Source organism: Rhinopithecus bieti, unplaced genomic scaffold (assembly GCF_001698545.2).
Source record: "Rhinopithecus bieti isolate Rb0 unplaced genomic scaffold, ASM169854v2 scaffold_66246, whole genome shotgun sequence".
Classification (NCBI taxonomy): domain Eukaryota; kingdom Metazoa; phylum Chordata; class Mammalia; order Primates; family Cercopithecidae; genus Rhinopithecus; species Rhinopithecus bieti.
The window spans coordinates 668,831-679,579 of NW_016826110.1; positions in this window are offsets into that span (position 1 = coordinate 668,831).

Consider the following 10,749-nt stretch of genomic DNA (forward strand, 5'->3'; position numbering starts at 1 on the left):
GTCTATAATTAGACTGCAGTGTTCTTAAGAAAGGAGTTCTCAAGTCATAGTTTGTGTATATCTTTTAAAAAATCTGATTTGCACACATATTTAAACATTTAAGACCTTATAGACTATTGAAAGAAACAGTATTTTTTAAAGAAAAGCTTATTTGTTCATGAGGCGGTTTGTTAGTAAGTATTTAGCAAATAGATTTAGTATGAAAGTAGTCTTAATCTCCTTGTCCCTTAATTAAATATTTACACTTTTCCAAACTAGTTAAATGAGATTTAAAATTGGATCTTAAGGCAAAAACAACTCACTGCCTTTAATATCACTATTTAAAATGCTAATTACATTGCAGATAAAAAGAATTAAAACTTTTGTAGCTTAAAAATAAATGGAATTCCAGAGTCAATATCATATAAATAGGTGCCCATCTGGTCAACCTTAGGATTGCCAAGTTTCTTCTCTCTCAATTGTTTCCTTGTTAACAAGAGTTTAAACAGCTCCCTCTTGTGGTCTAAAAAGCCATTGGCAATGGCTTCTTAGAGTTAGGTTAACTTATCTGTCGTTCTATTCGCTGCAGATTTATTTACTGCATTATGTATTGTGTATTTGCTACAGCAGTGGAGGAGAAGAAAAGTAACAGAGGACAGGGATGAATGTAGTTGCCTGTGGGGTTAATATGGACACAGCTCTAATGTTTCATTCAAAGTGTCACTCTGGGACGGTGTTTACGCTGCTTGTCATTCGGGAACTGTATTTCTTAAAATGAAAGAATGAGCTTTGGCCAGAGCAGCTTATTAAGTGAATGTTTGCCTGCCTTGATTGGTTGAGCTGCAAAATGCTCAGAAATCCTGATACCCAATCTACCTATTTTCAGCTGAAAAGCTTCAGATCCGAAAAGGTGTAAATGAAAAGTCCCCTTCATTGACATCTCATTTACATGTTCAGGTAAACTTTGTCATAGCTCCTGAGACTCTGCTTTCATTCGTTCATTTTCGGAGCAGCCATTACATACATGACACTGTGCTAGACGCTGCAGACACAACAGCAAACAAAAAGACCCAGCCCCACGGTGTCCATAGTCTAGTGGGAAGACGAGCATTAGACAGTTACTCTAACAGTTGTGTTGGTAAATGCAATAAATGTTGGTGTTAGGTGTGTCAATCACTGCCAATGAAAATAACAGGAAGATTTAACATAGACAAGAACATCGGAGGTGGCCTCTCTGAGAAATGACAGAGCAGGAATTTGCCAGGTCAAGCGAGAGTGGGAAAGTAAGTAGAAAAACATCACATATACCAACGTTGAGGACAAGGAAAAGCTTGACTCTAGGAGGAACTGGAAGAACAAAATGGAGCTGCAGAGGTGCCCGGAGAGGGCAGGGGATGGTGTCAGGCACAAGCCAGTTCACATAAGGCCTTGCAGACCACGTGCAGGCTGTGAGCACTATCCCAAATGCACTGGGAACTCATGACATGTTTCAAGTATGTGACTAACTAGTATAATCTGCTTTGTTGTAACAGTCCCGCCAGCCACATAAGTAGACAGGAGGAGAGAGAAGCAGGAACAAAAGTGAGGACATGGATCAAAAGACAAAGCAGCCTTCAAGCAGGAATTACTGCCCATGGAGGGAGCGAGACTTTAGATAGATTTGAAGATGACATTGGCAGGATTTGGTCATGAGATAAAAGAAGGGGTGAGGGAAAAGGAGGTTTAAAGATGAATTCCAACACAGCAAAGACCATGAACTATCTTTGACGACAGACAAAAGAATATGGATCAATCTCACAACTGATGTTTAATTAAGAAGCCAGGCAAGACCAGGAGTGGTGGCTCACATCTGTAATCCAAGCACTTTGGGAGGCAAGGCAGGCAGATCACTTGAGCCCAGGAGTTCAAGACCAGCCTGGGCAACATGGCAAAACCCCATCTTTACAAAAAACACAAAAGATGAGTCAGGCATGGTGGTGCACACCTGTAATCCCAGCTACTCAGGAGGCTGAGGTGGGAGGATCGCTTGAGCCTGGGAGGCGGATGCTGCCAGTGAGCAGTGATTGCACTGCTGCACCCTGGCCTGGGTGACAGAGTGAGACCCTGTCTCAAAAAAAAAAAAAAAAAAAAAAAATCATAGAGGAATGCATCCTGTAGTTTCCACTGTCTCCCTTCTGAGAAGTTGCCAGGTTCTCTTTTACACAAGTCTGCCTTCCAAAATCACAGCAAGGAGAACAAACATGAAAAAATCAAGGCTTAAGGTTTGAGTAGTAAGAGACAACCAACCAATTAAGAAATTTATGTTTAGTACCTTGGTTGTTCAAGGAACTGCTTAAGCTCTGAGCAGGAGAGAAAGGGAATGTACATTTCTAAGCATTCTATTCAAAGTAACATAACCTGAGAATTCTGACCAACAGATTAAGAGAAGTAAAAAATCAGAATTCATATATTTTTTTCCATAGAGATGCTTAATGTGAATATATGTTGAAAAAACCTATGCCACACAAAACCATAAAAAATATTACTTTGAATTTCTTGCTTATTTCATGCCCATTGTATCACAAAGTTTTCAGTCACTGGTATGAAATCAAAATAGATTTTTCTGGCCCCAAAGCAGAAAGCATGTTCTGGTTAGGAAAAGAAACACAGCCTCTAAAATTGTCTGAGAGTTAGAATGAGTTCGAATAAGGAGCCCACGCCTTTCAGCCGAGAAAAACCACATTTGAATGTGGGAGATCATCTGAGGACATTATTGGAGAATTTCCCATAGAATCATCTGACACAAAGCGGGGAAGAAAACATAATTTCCATATGAAACAGGAAACAAAATATGAGGAAGAGAACCAAGAGTTAAGAGTGCACTTAGGTGGCTTAATTTGGTAATTCATTTCAAAGATAGATAAAAGGAAAGTGTTTAAACAGAATTGCTTTATTTGTTCTGACAGCTCCCAGCCTGAATCAGAAATCTTTACCATCTCAATCCCATAAAGGGGAAAAAGTTCTTTTCCTTAGGGCAAGAAACAAATGTTTTCCCATGTGCTTTAGATGGGGTATTGAGTTGACCATTTCAGATTTTGGTACCTTTGTCTCATTCTTCATAATTAGACTTCAGAAAGAAAAGAAAAGCAAGACTGAATCCCCAAAGAGAAGATAGAAAGTATCCCCAAGTCCAAGAGAGAGAGATAAAATCATGACCCCATTTTACTTATAGCATTTAACATCACAAGCTGTTGTGCAATTGCTGGTTTCCAAGCAGAATCCCAGAAGAGCAGATGTGAGACGGAGCGGACACAGTGGTGAGCCTCCCTTTCAGGAAGGCAGGCCCTCAGCTGCTGGGGGCGCTGGCAGCACTCTGGGAATCACTTTCCATCTAAAAGAGCCAAATCACTCAAGGTCACCCCTCCTTCTGGGGCAGCCTGTGTCCACTGACTGGTTAAAGTGTGGTATCAAAGTCCAGCCCCTGCCACTTGAGAAAATTCAAAAAGGGTTTCAGTTTCAGTATTCCCCATAGGGTCGGCTGAGGCCTTTGCCAAGTTCATCATTACCACCCAACTTTTCCCTTGCACTTTCTTGCTTCCTTTCCTGCATATCCACAGGTGTAAATCCAAAGAATGCTCCTTGATAAACTTCCTGCCTACTGGCCTCCATCTCAGAGTCCACTTTCCAGGGAACATTACCTGAGACACTACCGAACTGCAGTGCTTTGTTTTCCTAAATGTAGAGGAGAGGGCTGGGTGCAGTGAGTGACTCACGCCTATAATCCCAGCACTTTGTGAGGCTGAGGTGGGTGGATCACTCCAGGTCAGAAATTTGAGACCAGCCTGGCCAACATGGTGAAACCCTGTCTCTACTAAAATATAAAAATTAGTTGGGTGTGGTGGCAAGCACCTGTAATTCTAGCTACTAGGGAGGCTGAGGCAGGAGAATTGCTTGAACCCAGGAGGCGGAGGTTGCAGTGAGCCAAGATCGCACCACTGCGCTCCAGCCTGGGCGACAGAGCAAGACTCCGTCTCAAAATATATAAATAAATAAATAATAAATAAATAAAAATATAGAGGTGAGGAATGGGAGAGTCTCAGTTCTGACTCCTAATCATCGTTTATCTTTCTTTTCTTTGGGGAATTTGAAGGGGTGAAATTACAAAAGGTTCCAGTTAGCAGCATTCAGAATCAATCTCAAGTGATTACAAACCAAGGGACTCCTCAGGCAGGCTATAAATTAATCTCTAAAAAAATAAGGAATTCAAGAATATGATGTTGCCAACCTTCCTGAAATTCTCTCTTTCTCTGGGCACTGAAATCTTCTGGCTCTCCTCCAACCTCTATGACCCTCCATTTCCTTGTGCCTGTTATTGTATTTATTAATGCGTAGTGAACAGTTGAAATGTATGCAGAAATTGATGAAAACATTAACTGTGATATAGAGCTATTAAAATTTTTCTTTCTTCCACATTTCTACAATGATGAAAATAAAAGATGTAAGTAAAGCATTCACTTAACAAACAGCTATATAGTGAACACATTCTACATACCATAGATGGTTTAGAGTTGGAGAAAGAAAAAATGATAACAGACATTCCTGCCTTTAAGAAGCTTAACCTCTGGTGCAGAGTCTCAACCCTATCATATCCAACACTTATTTTTAAAACAAACACTTTGTAATGCCTCCATTACAATTTTGATATAAAATCATAGGTATTACATAAAAATTTAAAAAACCAATATAGTGCCCTAATTCTAGCATAAAACACAAAAAGAAAGCAAATTTGCTCCTGTGACCTGTTTCTACTCCTAACACTCAGACACCAAATGGGTGGGCTTTTTCCACACCAACAATCAATTCTCCAACTCTCCCCATAATTGCCTGATGGGTTCTTCTTGTTTGCTGCACAGACAAAACCACTTCACTGAAACTGTGGGATTTCAGTAAAGAAAGAATTTAATGAACTCAAGGCCAATCATGTGGGAGAATGGGAGTTATGATTCAATCTGTCTCCCCAAGGCCCATAGGTTAGGGTGGGCAGGGAACTAGGGAATGAGTGCTGCTGATTGGTTAAAGATGCAGTTGCAGGGGTGTGGAAAACAGTCCTTGTATGCTGAGTCCACCTCTGGGCTGGGGGCTGCAGGACCAGTTGAGTCATGAGTCATGAGTCTGGGTAGGGTCAGTCTGAAAAACACCTCCAAAGACCAATCTGATGTTTATCTATAGGAACAATTGAGGAAAGTCACAAATCTTGTGACTTTGTAATGCCCCCAGTTACAATTTTGATATAAAATTCATAGGCAATATAATTACCTAAAATTCTAAAAACCAGTATAATGCCCTAATACCAGTATAAAATATAAACAAAAAGAATGTTACTATGATCTACAATATGACTCCTGAGTAGTAAGGATTATAGAAAGTATGCCCACATTTTAGCAGAATTCAAGCCCCTTCCATAATCTTAACCTTGTGGCTTTTCATTACTTTTGCAAAAGCAGTCCCTGAACAATGTCTACCCAAACTACCTAGAGTAGGTGCAGATCTCATAGGTTAAGAACAGCATCCCACAAGACTGACCTGACTTCAAATGCCAATCACAAGTCTAGGCCATCCATACTTCTGACTGACTGGCTATAAAACAGGGATTCCCACAATGCTCTCCTCAGGTTCAATAATTTGCTAGAAGGGCTTGGGAAACACATTACTTACATTAACTAGTTTATTATAAACAGTATTATAAAGAATACATATGAAAAGCCGGATGAAGAACCTTGGCCTCCACAACCCTCCTTATTGTAACTCAAGCATTTCCTTCTACTGACTTCACATCTTTAGACAAAGCTTTAACTTTTCCAACCAATCGCCAATCAGAAAATCTTTGAATCCACTTATGACCTGTAAACAATCTCTCCTTCAAGATATTCTGCCTCTTTAGGCTGAACCAATGTACACCTTCCATGTATTGAGTTATGATTTTACCTGCAATTCCTGTCTCCCTAAAATGTACAAAACCAAACTATAATCCAATTGCCTTGGGCAGACTTTCTCAGAACCTCTTGAGACTGCTCCCTGGGCCATGGTCACTCATCATATTGGCTCAGAATAAACCTCTTTATAATATTTTAAGAGTCTGATCTTTCCATTAACAACTGTATTTGGATATAAGGCCTTTAAAGAGGTAATTACATTAAAATGGATTGGTAAGGGTGGGCCACAATCCTATATTACTGTTGTTCTTATAAAAAGAGGAGATTAAGTTCAGGTGTAGTGGCTCATGCCTGTAATCTCAGCAATTTGGGAGGTCGAGTGGCTGGATCACTTGAAGTCAGGAGTTCAAGACCAGCCTGGCCAGTATGGTGAAACCCCATTTCTACTAAATATATAAAAATTAGCCAGGCAAGGTGGCGTACACCTGTAATCCCAGCCACTTGGGAGGCTGAGGCAGGAGAATTGCTCAAACCCAGGAGGTGGAGGCTGCAGTGAGCCAAGGTTGTGCCACTGCACTCCAGCCTCAGTGACAGAGTGAGACTCTGTCCCAATGAATAAGAAGAAGAAGAAGAAGAAGAAGAAGAAGAAGAAGGAAGAAGGAAGAAGGAAGAAGGAAGAAGGAAGAAGGAAGAAGGAAGAAGGAAGAAGGAAGAAGGAAGAAGGAAGAAGGAAGAAGGAAGAAGGAGAAGGAGAAGGAGAAGGAGAAGGAGAAGAAGAAGAAGAAGAAGAAGAAGAAGAAGAAGAAGAAGAAGAAGAAGAAGAAAAAGAAGAAGAGAAGAAGAGAAGAAGAGAAGAAGGAGAAGGAGAAGAAGAGATTAAGACACAGAAAACACAGACAGAACGATGACTATGTGAGGACATGATGAGAATGTAACATCTGCAAGCCAAAGAGAAAGGCCTCAAAAGAAACCAAACCTGCTAATGACTAGTTCTTGGACTTCTAGCCTCTAAAATTGTGAGAGAATAAATTTCTGCTGCTTAAGCCACCCAGTCTGTAGTACTTTGTTATGGCAACCCTAGCCAAATAACATACACTCTGAGATGAGTGTTGGGAGGTCCCAGCAGCTCTGGATCTACTGATCAGGACTGTTAAATCTGAAAAGAAAAGGACTGAGAAGGAGCACTTGAGGGGAAGGAGAGGAGTAGGAGGGTGAATAGCCTTTGTGGTTAAGGAATTGCATGGCCTGCTCATTTAACTTAGTGTTGTGTTCAACATTTGAAAAAGCAAAGCACAATCCCCATAGAGTAGTCACTGTTAACAATAATGTCTGTGTTGAGGCAGTAAAAGAGAGCAATTGTGAGCAAAAACCCAATTCCTAATTGCATGCTCAAAATGTAGTGTGTATAAAAATACACAAAAGAAATTATGCAAGTAAATGTCTAATATTTGCATGGTTAGCAAAAGATTGCTCCCAACAAAATGAGAGTAGGGGTGGGGAATGAGGTACACTTATTGTATAAATTAATAAGAATCCATCTGTTAGGACTTTTTTTTTTTTTTTTTTGAGACAGAGTGTTGCTCTGTCGCCCAGGCTGGAGTGCAGTGGCGCAATCTCAGATCACCGCAACCTCCACTTCCTGGGTCCAGGTGATTCTCTTGCCTCAGTCTCCAGAGTAGCTGGGATTATAGGCATCTGCCACCATACCTGGCTAATTTTTTTGTATTTTAAGTCGAGATGGGGTTTCACCAGGTTGGCCAGGCTGGTTTTGAACTTCTGACCTTAGATAATCCACCTGCCTCGGCCTCCCAAAGTGCTGGGCTTATAGGCGTGTGTAAAGACATTTTTAATTTCTGCCTTCTGTTCTACCACATGTTCATTTTGATGCATTAGTCTGATGTTACTCCAGCCCATTAGACTGTCACTGCATTCTGCATATTTTCACCATCATTGCTGGTTCACAATATATCTGAGTTTAACAATTAAAAGCTTTCTTTCTTGCAATCAGCTTTGGTGCAATTCCTCATTCCTTGTGACAGTACTATTGACATGATAGCCATGTTTACCCTGGTATGTAAAAAATCCATGCCAGCCACATGCCAAATGGAGGAATTAAGAAGTGAGTGGAGTATCCCTTCTCGCTGTTGAAATTGTATATGAGCAAGCAGGATGTGAGTACTACATGAGCTGAAAGAAGAAAATATTTGCTCCATTGTTCTAATTTCGTACAGTAGCAATTAAATATTTATTAAGCTTTTATTATGTTCTGGTTTCTCCCAAACACTGCAGAAATACCAAAGAAATGATCACCTATTTGCAAAGATGAGACTAGTACATATGAAGTAATTGTTTAGAGCAATTGAGTGCTAAACTTAAAGATGCTGACCATAGGTCTGCCACGACTGTGGCAATCCATCCTTCAGCACTAAGAGTCAGCCCATCCATTCACCAAGGAGCCTATGAGAGAAGCATGGCCAGGTCTCTTCACGCTTATCTAACATTGAGATGGCACCTGCTCAAGTATATTACATCATCAGCAAGCACAGGGGCTTCAATCCTTGCTCCAGGGCTATCTTGGCTTTCCTGAGGGTATCCGTGTTAGCATTTTCCATGATTTTATTAATGAGTAATATCGCACATGGAGAGCAAGAGAGGTAGCTTTGAGACAGTATCCACAAGAAAGAATTCCAAACCCCAATTAGAGTGGCAAGAAGTAAATAACTCCCCAGCCTGGTTTCTGGTTTCCATGGATGAGGCCAAAATATGTTTAAAACCCAGACATTCAGGAAACAATTTTGCAGACAAGGAAGGAGGGGAAAAAAACAGCTAGCAAGAAAAGAAATGCAAGCAAGAGGCCCAAGGAGACTTCCTGAGAGTCAACAGATTTAATGAGATCTCTTGTATGTGTATGACTAGACTTGCTAGCTTTTGCATACCGATAGGCCCTGTCAGATTATAACTCAGGTTAAACATATTTCTATTATTCCTCTTACAATACAGGGCTTTGGTCCCATGAAGAGTCCCCCTTAAGTATTTTTGAGAGTCCTAGGGGATGGCTCCTATGTGCACAAAACAGGCCTCTCACGTTCTTCCATTTCACTTACTCATGGGCACTAGTTGCCTTACCAAGAGTGTTGGCGCTGGTCTCTGTCTCTCCATGAAATCTGCAGTTTCCTGACGTTCCCAAAAAGAGAAACCCTGGAGGTTCTAAAACCTGGGATCCCCACTGCACCAAAGTCATGTCATATTCCTCAAGGTAACAGGCAGAACATTTTCATGCTGCTCATAAAGAAGTACCCGAGACTGGGAAGAAAAAGAGGTTTAATTGGACTTACAGTTCCACATGGCGGGGCAGGCCTCAGAATCATGGCAGGAGGAGAAAGGCACTTCTTACACGGTGGCAGCAAGAAAAAATGAGGAAGAAGCAAAAGTGGAAATCCCTGATAAATCCATCAGATCTTGTGAGACTTATTCAGTATCACCAGAATAGCATGGGAAAGAACAGCCCCCATGATTCAATTACCTCCCACTAGATGCCTCAAACAACATGCGGGAATTCTGGGAGATACAATTCAAGTTAAGATTTGAGTGGGGACACAACCAAACCATATCAACGTTCTTTTCCTTTCTCTGGGTCATACCTTTTCTATTAGGAATAAACACAGTGCTCCCATGTCCCTGGGTCTCACAGAGTCCTTTCTGCAGCCCTTCTGCTTACCTGACTCAGAAAGGAGTTCATTCAAGAGGGCTCTCCTGGAGAAACACTTAGGAGTCTTAGTAGCTGGTGCTTACATAGCACATATGTGCCATGTGTATGCTAAGTAGATTACACAAATTAACTCAAAACACCCCTGAGAAGCATTGAACTACTAACATCCCCATTTTACAAATGAAATTTGGGTACAGGAGATTAACTAAGTTGTCTGAAGTTGCCACCAGCTACGATGTGGTAGAACTGGGACCTGACCCCATGCCCTCTGGCTGTAGAATCTGTGCACTGAAACGCTACTGCTTAACAAATATCAATTCATTCCTTGCCATTCCTATTTTTCCCTCAGACTCTCCTCCCTCCACCAACAACATATACACAGAAAGCACTCTCCTCCAGTCAAATACCCAATAAGAATAAATTTCTTGGTGTATTGTTTCTAGCTTAGACCTTTACTACACAGGCATCTTCCAAAGTTTATTTTTCCTAGCAATGTTTTTGTTTTTTGTTTTTTAGAGACAGAGCATCACTCTGTCATTCAGGCTGGAGTGTAGTGGTGCAGTCATAGCTCACTGCAGCCTCAAACTCCTGGGCTCAAGTGATCCTCTCGCCTCAGTCTCCTGAGTAGCTGGGACTACAGAGACACACCATTATGCCAGGCTAATTTTTAAAATTTTTGTAGCGATGGGAGTCTCACTTTGCTCTCCAGGCTGATCTCAAACTTCTGGACTATTCTCCCATTTCAGCCTTCCAAAGTGCTGGGATTACAGGTGTGAGCCACTGTGCCAACCTCAATGCAATTTAAAAACAATTCCGTCAACCCCCAAACATCATGCATTCAGCCATTAACACCCGCTTATAACTTGATTTATATGTCAGATTTCCTAGCTGTTCTCAGCGCTAGTTATCATAAAAGAACAGAAAAGTCCAAAATAGGGGCCACTATGCAGAATGTACAAACTATGGCAGGACTCTACAGTGGGGACTGATGGGAGGCAGTGGGAAGCGGCAACAAGGCACAGAGGAGGGGAAAGGCAGACAGGTGACAAAACAAACATCCCAGTTTGTTTTCTACATGTGGCCAAGGGAGCAGTTGCTGTTATGATGCTATAGCCAAACCTGATTTTTTATTACCCCAAGTCCCTGGGG